Source organism: Otolemur garnettii, unplaced genomic scaffold (genome assembly GCF_000181295.1).
Source record: "Otolemur garnettii isolate 467f Iridium unplaced genomic scaffold, OtoGar3 scaffold00050, whole genome shotgun sequence".
Taxonomy (NCBI): Eukaryota; Metazoa; Chordata; class Mammalia; order Primates; family Galagidae; genus Otolemur; species Otolemur garnettii.
Genome location: NW_003852445.1, coordinates 3904410 through 3914020, shown reverse-complemented (window position 1 = coordinate 3914020; position 9611 = coordinate 3904410).

Here is a 9611-nt window from a genome sequence, read left to right as displayed (position 1 = left end):
TAATTTATCTAGTTTCCTTATATGTTTGTTGCCATAAAATTTGTAATGTTTCTTAATTTTAAATCAACATTACTGGGGTATAATTTTCATTCCATTAAATGCACTTAGTTTAAGTATACATTTTGATGAGTTTTGACAAATGTGTACACCCATACAACTAGCCTTCTCATCAAGATACAGAACAATTCCTTCATGCTTATTAATATAGTCAGTGCCAATCTCCATCTGGGCCACAGGCAAACTCTGGTCTCCTTTTTGTCATTTTGGATTTGTTTTTTCTCTTCTAGAATTTCATATAAATGGAATCATACAATGTTCATTCTTTCATTTCTGGCTTCTTTGCTTAGCAAAATGTTTTGAAATTTCTCTGTGCCATTGTGTATAGGGGTAGCTCATTCCTATTTATTTCTGAGTAGTATTCATTGTATAGATATACCACAATTTGTTTATCCACTTAAGTGTTGATGGATATTTGATTGTTTCTAGTTTGGGCTATTAATAACAAAGATTTCATGAACATTTGTGTACAAACTTTTGTGGACATTTGGCCCTAATTGTAAGTCCAAAGCAGGAGCATATAAACAATCATTAATGTGGAACAGACCTCAATTCATCATCATAATGTGCCTTGGCATAATTTTCTTGTTTTTATTCTGTTTTGTGTTTATTGAGCTTTTTGTCTGTCTGAGTTTATAGTTTTTTTTTTTTTTTTTTTATTTGGAAAATTTTTAGCCAGATATTTTTTTTCTGCTTCTCCATATTCTGGTCTTCAGGTTCTGCTATTATCCATATGTTAGACCATGTTAAATTGACCCACAGGTTATTGAGGCTGTGCTTAAGCTTTTTCACATTTTTTTTCTTCTGTGCTTTAGTGTGGGTAATTTCTTTTTTATTTGTTCAAACTCATTAACGTTTTTTTCTAGAGGATACAATCTACTGTTAAATTCATTGGTTAATTTTTCATTTCTGAAATTGTATTTTTCATCTCTAGAAATTTCTACTTAAAAATATCTTTCATTGTCTCATTATGTTCATGTTTTCCTAAAAATAGCTGCTTTTAAGTCCTTATTTGCTAATTCCATCATTGCTGTCATTTCTGAGTTGTTTTTACTGAATTCATGTTCTCTTCATTTTGTGACATATTTGTCTGCTTCTCCACATATCTAGTTTTTTTTCTGATACTAGATCCTGTGAATGCTAGACCATTGAAAATTTGGATTTTGATGTTTTTCTTCAAAGACTAATGAGTTTATTTGGCAGGCAGTTACATTACTTGTAGACCAGTTGATGTTCTTGAGTCTTCTTTTTTTAGTTTTATTAGAATAGGTAGAGAATCCCTTACTCTAGGGTTAATTCAGCCCTACTGTTAAGTAAGGTTCCTTCTCAGGTCTTGTTCTCGGTATTCACAGAGGGTCTCTTCACTGTGATGTTCAGAACTCAATTGTCTCCTAGCCCTTTGCAATTTCTGGGAAGATTTCAGCTTATAACTTTCTGGTTTGGGGGCTGGTGAGCTAATCTTACTGGAGTTAGGTGATATCTCAGAGAGGTTTTGATTTTCATTTCTCTGATGATTAAAGATGATGAATACTTTTCATATGTTTCTTGGCCATTCATCTGTCATATTCAGATGTCTGTTCAAGTCTCTTGCCCACTTATAAATGTGATTCTTTGTTCTTATTCATTAATTTGAATTCTCTGTAGATTTTAGTTATCAGGCCTTTGTCAGATTTGTAACATGCAAAAATCTCTTCCTGTTCTGAAGGCTGTCTGTCTGCATTGGTTGTGGTAACCTTAGCTGTGAAGAAGCTTTTTAGCTTGATAAAATCTCATTTATTTATTTTAGGAGTTACCGCAATTGTCGGGGGGGGGATCTTCTTCATAAAATCTTTTCCTAGGCCAATATTTTCAAGCATTTCCCCCACACTCTCTTCTAGAGTTTGTATTGTTTCGTGTCTTATATTTAAATTTTTTATCCAGTGAGAATCCATTTTTGTCAATGATGAGAGGTGTGAGTCCAGTTTCAGACTTCTACATGTGGCTAACCAGTTCCCCCAGCACCATTTATTAAGGACTCTATTCCCCAGTGTATTCTTTTGTTTGGTTTATCAAAGGTCATATAGCAATATGTGGCTGAGTTCATCTCTAGATTCTTTATTCTATTCCATAGATCTATGTCTCCATTTTGGTGCCAGTACCATTCTGTGCACTATAGACTTAATAGTATAACCTGAAGTCTGGTAATGTGATGCCTTCAGATTTGTTTTTATTTCTAAGAATTGGCTTTTCAGGGGTTTTCTGGGTTTCATATGAAACAAAGTACTATTTTTTTCAAGTTTGTTGAAGTATGACATTGGTGCTTTGATGGGGGTTGCATTAAATCTGTAGAGTGCTTTGGGTGTGGACATTTTAATGATGTCAATTCTTCCCAGCCATGAGCACCATATGTTCTTCCATTTGTTAATGTCTTCTGCTATTTCTTTTTCAGGGTTTCATAGTTCTCTTTCATAGAGATCTTTCATGTACTTTGTCAGATATATTCCCAGGTATTTCATCTTCTTTGGACCTACTATAAAAGGTCCAAAGAGTAGAGTTTTTATTTTATTCTCAGTTTTACTGTTGTTGGTATATATGAAGGCTACTGATTTATGAGCATTGACTTTATATCCTGAGACGTTGTTATATTCTTTGATCACTTCTAAGAGATTTGTAGCTGAGTCCCTGGGTTTTCCAGGTATAAGGTCATCCACAAAGAGCAAGTGTTTTACCTACTCTGTCCCCATTTAAATATCCTTAATCTCCTTTTCTTGCCTGATTGCAATGGCTAGGATTTCCAACACTATGTTGAATAGCAGTGATGGTAGTGGGCATTGTTGTCTAGTTCCAGATCTGAGTACAAATGGTTTCGGTTTAACTCAATTTAATATGCTATTGGCTGTGGGTTTGTTGTAGATGGCCTCCATCAGTTTAAGAAATGTCCCACCTAAGCCTATAAGTGTCCTTATCAAGAAAAGGTGCTAAATATTGTCAAAAGCCTTTTCTGTATCAATTGAGAGAAACATAAAGTCTTTGTTATTATTTTTATTTATATGATGAATTATAGTTATGGATTTACATATGTTGAACCAGTCATCAATCCCTGGGATAAATCCACTTGATTATTACATATAACTTTTTTAATGTGCCACTGTATTCTGCTTGCTAAGATCTTATTAAATATTTTTGCGTTGCTATTCATTAATAATATTCATCTATAGTTATGTTGTTGTTGTTGTTGTTGTTGAGTGTTGGGTCCTTTCCTGGGTTTGGAATCAGGGTAATATTTGCTTCATAGAACATGTTGGGGGAGGATTTCTTCCTTCTCTATGTTTTCAAATAGAATTATACAATATGTGTACTAGTTCCTCTTTGAAGGTTTGGTAGAATATGTTGTGAAATTATTTGGCCCAGGGCTTTTGTTTTTTGGAAAATTTTTTATAGTTGATGCTAGTTTGTTGCTTGATATAGGTCTCTTCAAAATTCCTAATTCTTTCTTGTTGAATTTAGAAAGGTGGCCTGCTTCCAGTTATTGGTCCATTTCCTCTACATTTTCATATTTCTGGGAACAGAGCTTTTTTAGAGTTTTACTATTTCTGGAGATACAGTAATTGTTGAGGATCTTTTGTATTTCTATAGTATCTGTCATTACTTTCCCTTTATTGTTATTGATTGAAGTTATTAGAGATCTTACTTTTCTGTTTCTGGTTACTCTGGCCAAGGATTTATCAATTTTATTAATCCTTTCAAAGAATCAACTTTTTGTTTTGCTGATCTTCCAAACGATTCTTTTGTTTTCAACTTTATTTAATTCTGCTCTAATTTTGGTTATTTCTTTTCTTCTGCTGGGTTTGGGGTTGGATTGTTCTTCCTTTTCCAATTGCTTGAGATGGCCCGTTAGGTTGTTGACTTGCGGTTTTCTTTTTCTTTTTTTTTTTTTTTTTTGAGAGAGAGCCTCAAGCTGTCCCCCTGGGCAGAGTGCCATGGCATTACAGCTCACGGCAACCTCCAACTCCTGGGCTCAAGCGAGTCTCTTGCCTCCGCCTCCCAAGTAGCTGGGACCACAGGCGCCCGCCACAACACCCGGCTATTTTTTGGTTGCAGCCATCATTGTTGTTTGGCGGGTCTGGGCTGGGGATTCGAACCCACCACCTTAGGTGTACGTGGCTGGCGCCTTAGCCGGTTGAGCTATAGGCACCGAGCCGACTTGCGGTTTTCTTGATGAAGGCATCTAATGCTATAAATTTCCCTCTTAGGACTGCCTCTGCAGTATTCCACAGCTTTGGATAGTTTGTGGTTTTATTATTGTTTTCTTTAAGAAATCTAATGCATTCCTTCTTAATCTTGTTTTTGACCCAGCCATCATTCAATATAAGGTTACTTAATTTCCATGACTTTATTTGGGTACGAAGATTTCTGTTACCGTTGAGTTCAACTTTTATTCCATGGTGGTCTGAGAAAATATAAAGAATAATTTCTATTTGTTTAAGTCAGCCTTGTGTCCTAAGATATGATCAATTTTGGAGAATTATCCATGGGCTGATGAGAAGACTGTATATTCAGTTTTGTTAGGATGAAAATGTTCTGTACATGTGTGTTAAGTTCATTTGTTCTAGGGTCATGTTTAATCCATTATTTCTTTGTTTAGTTTCTGCTTGGAGGATCTGTCCAATATATCAAAGGGGTGTTAAAATCTCCAACTATTGTAGTGCAGAAAGATATCATATTGTTTAGATCATTTAGCATTTGTTTTATTAATCAAGGAGTGTTCAGGTAGGGTGCATAAATGTTAATTATTGAAATCTCTTCATGTTGTGTGCTTCCCTTAATGAGTATATAGTGTTCATCCTTGTCTTTCCTTATTTATGTTGGTGTAAATCCAATTGTATTTGCAAATAAGATTACAATCTCTGCTTTTTTCTGATTTCCATTTGCCTGGATTATTGTTTTTCAATAATTCACTCCTTTCACCTTAAGTCTTATTTCATCCTTTGAAGTTAGGTGTGCTTCTTGGGAACCACAGATATCAGGCCTGAGCTTTTGTACCCAGTCAGCCAGTCTGTGCCTCTTTAATTTAAGCCATTCACATTTATTGGGAGAATTGATATGTATGGTCGAGTTTTGATCATCTCATTTTTCAGAGGTCCAAAGCTTATTTTTATCCTTTTTACTATTGTGGAAGGAAGGCTTTTTTCCTTTATTTATGGATGTGTTTATGTTGGAGGTGGACCATCATGGTATTTATTATGAATAATGAATGGGTCTGAGTATTTCCTATAGAGCTGGTCTAGTTATGGCAAATTCCTCAACATTTGGATGTCAGTAAGTATTTGATTTCCCCATCACAAATGAAACTCAGTTTAGCAGGATATAGGATTTTTTGGCTGAAAATTGTTTTGTTTAAGAAGGTTAAAGGCTGATGACCATCCTCTTCTGGCCTAAACATTTCAGCTGAAGGATCTGTGGTCAGCCTGATATTTTTCCCTTTGTAGATAAGACTTTTCTTATACCTGGCTGCTTGCAGGATTTTCTCCTTCATATTCACTTTGGAGAGTTAGTTAATCACAATGTGTCCATGAGATGCTTTGTTTGGATTGAGTCATACTGGGGTTCTGAAACTATCTACTATCTGAATTTCTGTCTCTTGCAATGCTTGGGAAATTCTCCACCATAATGTCTTGGAGTAGAATGTCTGTGCCTTTAGGACCATCCCCTTCTCTTTCAGGAATCCCTATAAATTGGATGTTTGATCTTTTGGAATAATCCCATAACTCTCTCAGGAAATATTCTGTCTTGTCTTTTTTCCTATCTCTTTGAATGATTGAGATAGTTCAAAAGTCTTACCTTTAATTTCTGAAATTCTTTCTTCTCCATGTGCTATTCTATTACTGAGGATCTTGACTTTGTTTTGAAGCTCCTCAAATGCCTTTTTCAATTCCTTAAACTCTGTTATATCTTTCTTCATTATGTCCATATCCTTGGTGATTTTCTCTTAGAATTCATTAATTTCTTGACACAACTTTTGGGCTATTTTGTGGATTTCTATTTCCATCTTCTTAATTCCAATCATTTTATTTGCCATCCATCTTGTGAATTCTATTTCTTACATTTCAGCAGTTTCTTTATGGATAGTATTGTCTGTTGTATCCCTCTTGTAATCTATTGGGGGAGTAGACCTGCTCTTACTTTTCATGTTGCCAGAGTTCTGCTGGCTTCTCCCCATGAGTATTTTCAGATATTATATATACAAATATATATGTATATAAGTATGTATACTTATAAAAATATATAAATTATACTTTTTTAGTTGAAATGATAGAATGTCCCTGAATACTTATTGAGAGATAATCTGAGGACCCTTAAGAAACATTGTACTATTGTGCACAGATCTTTTAAAATACAGATTTAAGGGCCAGGCACAGTGACTGATGCCTATAATCCTAGCACTCTGGGAGGCTGAGGTGGGTGGATTACTTGAGCTCATGAGTGCAAGACCAGCCTGAGCAAAATCAAGGCCCTATCTCTACAAAAAATAGAAAAACTGAGGAAAGAGGATGGCTTGAGCCCAAGAGGTGGAAGTTGCTGTGAACTATGATTCCATGGCACTCTACCCAGGGTGACAGCTTAAGACTCTGTCTCAAAAAACAAAAAAGTTTTCAAGTTTCCCACCAGCAGTATCTGAGAGTTCCAGATTCTCCATATCCACACTTGGTATAGCCCATCTTTTTTATTTTACCTATTTTAATAGTGGGTACTTGTATCTTGTGTGGTTTTAATGTGTATTTCCCAAATATCTATTGCTGTTGAGCATCTTTTCATGTACTTTCTTGTAATTCATACATCTTTTTGGTGAAGTATCTATTCAAATCTTTGGCCCATTTAAAAAATTGGGTTGTTTGTCTTCCAATTATTGAGATATGAGAATTCTTTTATATATTATGGAAACAGGTTTTTATTATCAGATATAGGATTTATAGATTTCTTCTAGACTGTCACTTGTCACTCTCTTATTATTTTATTTTATTATTAGTGTCTTTCAAAGATAAGAAGTATGTAATTCCCTCATAATCCTATTTATCTACTTTTTCTTTTATAATTCATGATTTTGGTGTCATATCTGAGAAATCATTGCTTAACCTAAGGTTGCAAAGCTTTTCTCCCTGCTCTAGAAAAGCTACAGTTTAAAATTTTACATTTAGGTCTATGATCCATTTTGAATTAATTTTACATGTGGTGGAAGGTATGGATTAATTTAATTTTTTTGAATATGAAATACAGACATTAAATTATTCCAGCACCACTTGTTGAAAAAACTTTCCAATGAATTGTTTGTGCATTTTTGTCAAAAATGCCCAGGTATATTTATGGATTCCTTATTCTGTTCCATTGATTTAGTTGTCTTTCTGGTTGGCAATACTGTCACATCTTGAATACTATTTGTAAGTCTTAAGATCAGGTAGCATTAGTCCTTTAACTTTCCTGAGTTGTTTTAGAGTTGTTTTAGCTAGGTCCTGATTTCAAAATTCGTTGGGTGGGAACAGAGTAGTGCTTAGTGTAGGGCTAATTATTTCCCAATAATAATGCAAGAACCTTCCCAGTAAATTGTGAAATGAATCATCAATTTTGCGTTTTTCACTATGGCTGCTAGGTACAAAAACTATTTCTGGCCAAGTGTGAGCACCCGGTACTGTTTCCTCTAGTTGTTTTGAATGGTCTGTTCCCTGGTCTCAGCTAATTTCCTTACACACATATTGATCCGTTCTTTACTGAACACTTAAAGGGAACTTTTATATTTATTTTACCTTAAGCAATATTTCCCTCAAGATTTATCAGGAAAATTACAAATTAATAAGTCTTTTAGAGAGTGTGTTTAATACTTGATTTAAAGCCAAAATGATGTAACTTTATTTCCAGCTGATGACTTATAAAATGCTTCAGAAAATAAAATTCTGATACTATTTCAGGCCCCAGGGCATCTGGATAGATTCAATGCAATGATTATTCAGTATCTGGAGTCAACCTGGTTAGTGACTAACCACTTTTTCTAATAGAATTCTTGGATTTCACTCTGGCCAATCCTGCCTTGTGTCCAGCTATAAAAAGCCTGGTTAATGTGGTAATAATACCAGAGAGCTTTTTCTGACAAATTGCTTAGCACAATCCAACCAGTTCCCTTTAGATTGGCAGCAAGAAACAGTGCTTTCTGTTCCTCAGTCCGATGGTTCATTTGACTTATTATTTTACATTGGGCATAATAAGCTTCCCAGGATGATTTTCCTTCAGCATCGACTGGTCTCTGCATTGGCTGATTACACAAATTGACCATATTGCCACTTGTTTCTGGTTCTTGAGGCTAGAAACTTGATTCAGGATTCCACAATGGAAAGGGATATTGCAATCCTTCTGGCTTAAACACAGCTTTCTTTGCTTGACTGTTAGCTGAAGAGGAATACAAACAACGTTGCCAGAAATTTTCTTCTCTTTCACATATTGTATTCCATCTTTAGGGTTCCTTTTGTTAAAGCAATACTTTGATAATTAAAACTTTTCTGCCTATGAAATTCTTGGCATTTTGTTCCTCTGCTTGTTGAATTGTGAGTTTACTCCTATTTTGTCTGTTTGTTTTGTTTTGTATTTTGTAAGCAGAAGTGCTTTGAGCAGGTGAGTTTCCTTTTGGAAATCCTGGTTAGCATCTGCCATTTAGTCTGAGATTTTTAGTTTTTTCTCTGTCATTTACTATCATGTTAATTGATTTGACATCTGAAATTTCTTGAGCATCTGAAATCCAAGTTGAACTTTAATGCAATAAACTCAGAACATTTTATTGGTTTACCCTGCTCATTCATGTGTGTACATTTAACTACGTGAACTTCGTAGTTTAAAAAATTGAGAAAGTTCAGCGGAAGGGAAGGCATTAAGATTTATTTCCCTTGCCTCTGTCCTTTTCCTAAGAAGATTGTTCCAATTAAGTATGATAGAAAACAATGTATAGAGTACATAATTTTATTACCCAGCAAATAATAACACAGAACGTTCTAGTGATGGAGATAGCAGACTTCTCTTTTCTGGTTCACCTTCCCTGGTGAGCATGACCTCTTCATTACAAGGGTCTTAACTTAGGTAAGACAACCTCTACTGAATAAGAACTATCAGTGGTTGATTCAATCATTTAATCATCCAGGCACAAGCAATTACTTTTATACCCAGCTATCTATAACTCTGATTATTAATAACTTCTATAATCTGCACTCATGAATATAGTTTTTTAGTTTGATGCCCTTTTATACTTTAATTATTGGGAGTCCATTAGATAACTTGTCATAAATTATATTATTTCTATTATTCCAACATTCATCTGTGGATATAACAGAAGTCACTTCTGATTTTACTTGAGATTCTTACTTCCCAAGGTAGCCATAACAAATGTCAGGGTGGGGGAAAAAAGGAGTAAGGAGGTAGAATATCTGGATTCATGTCAAAACCTGGCTTTAAAAAAAAAAAATTTAAAAAAAAAACCCTGGCTTTATACATGAGGACCTCTATATGTGATTATTGTATGCACATTCTAAAGTTATAGG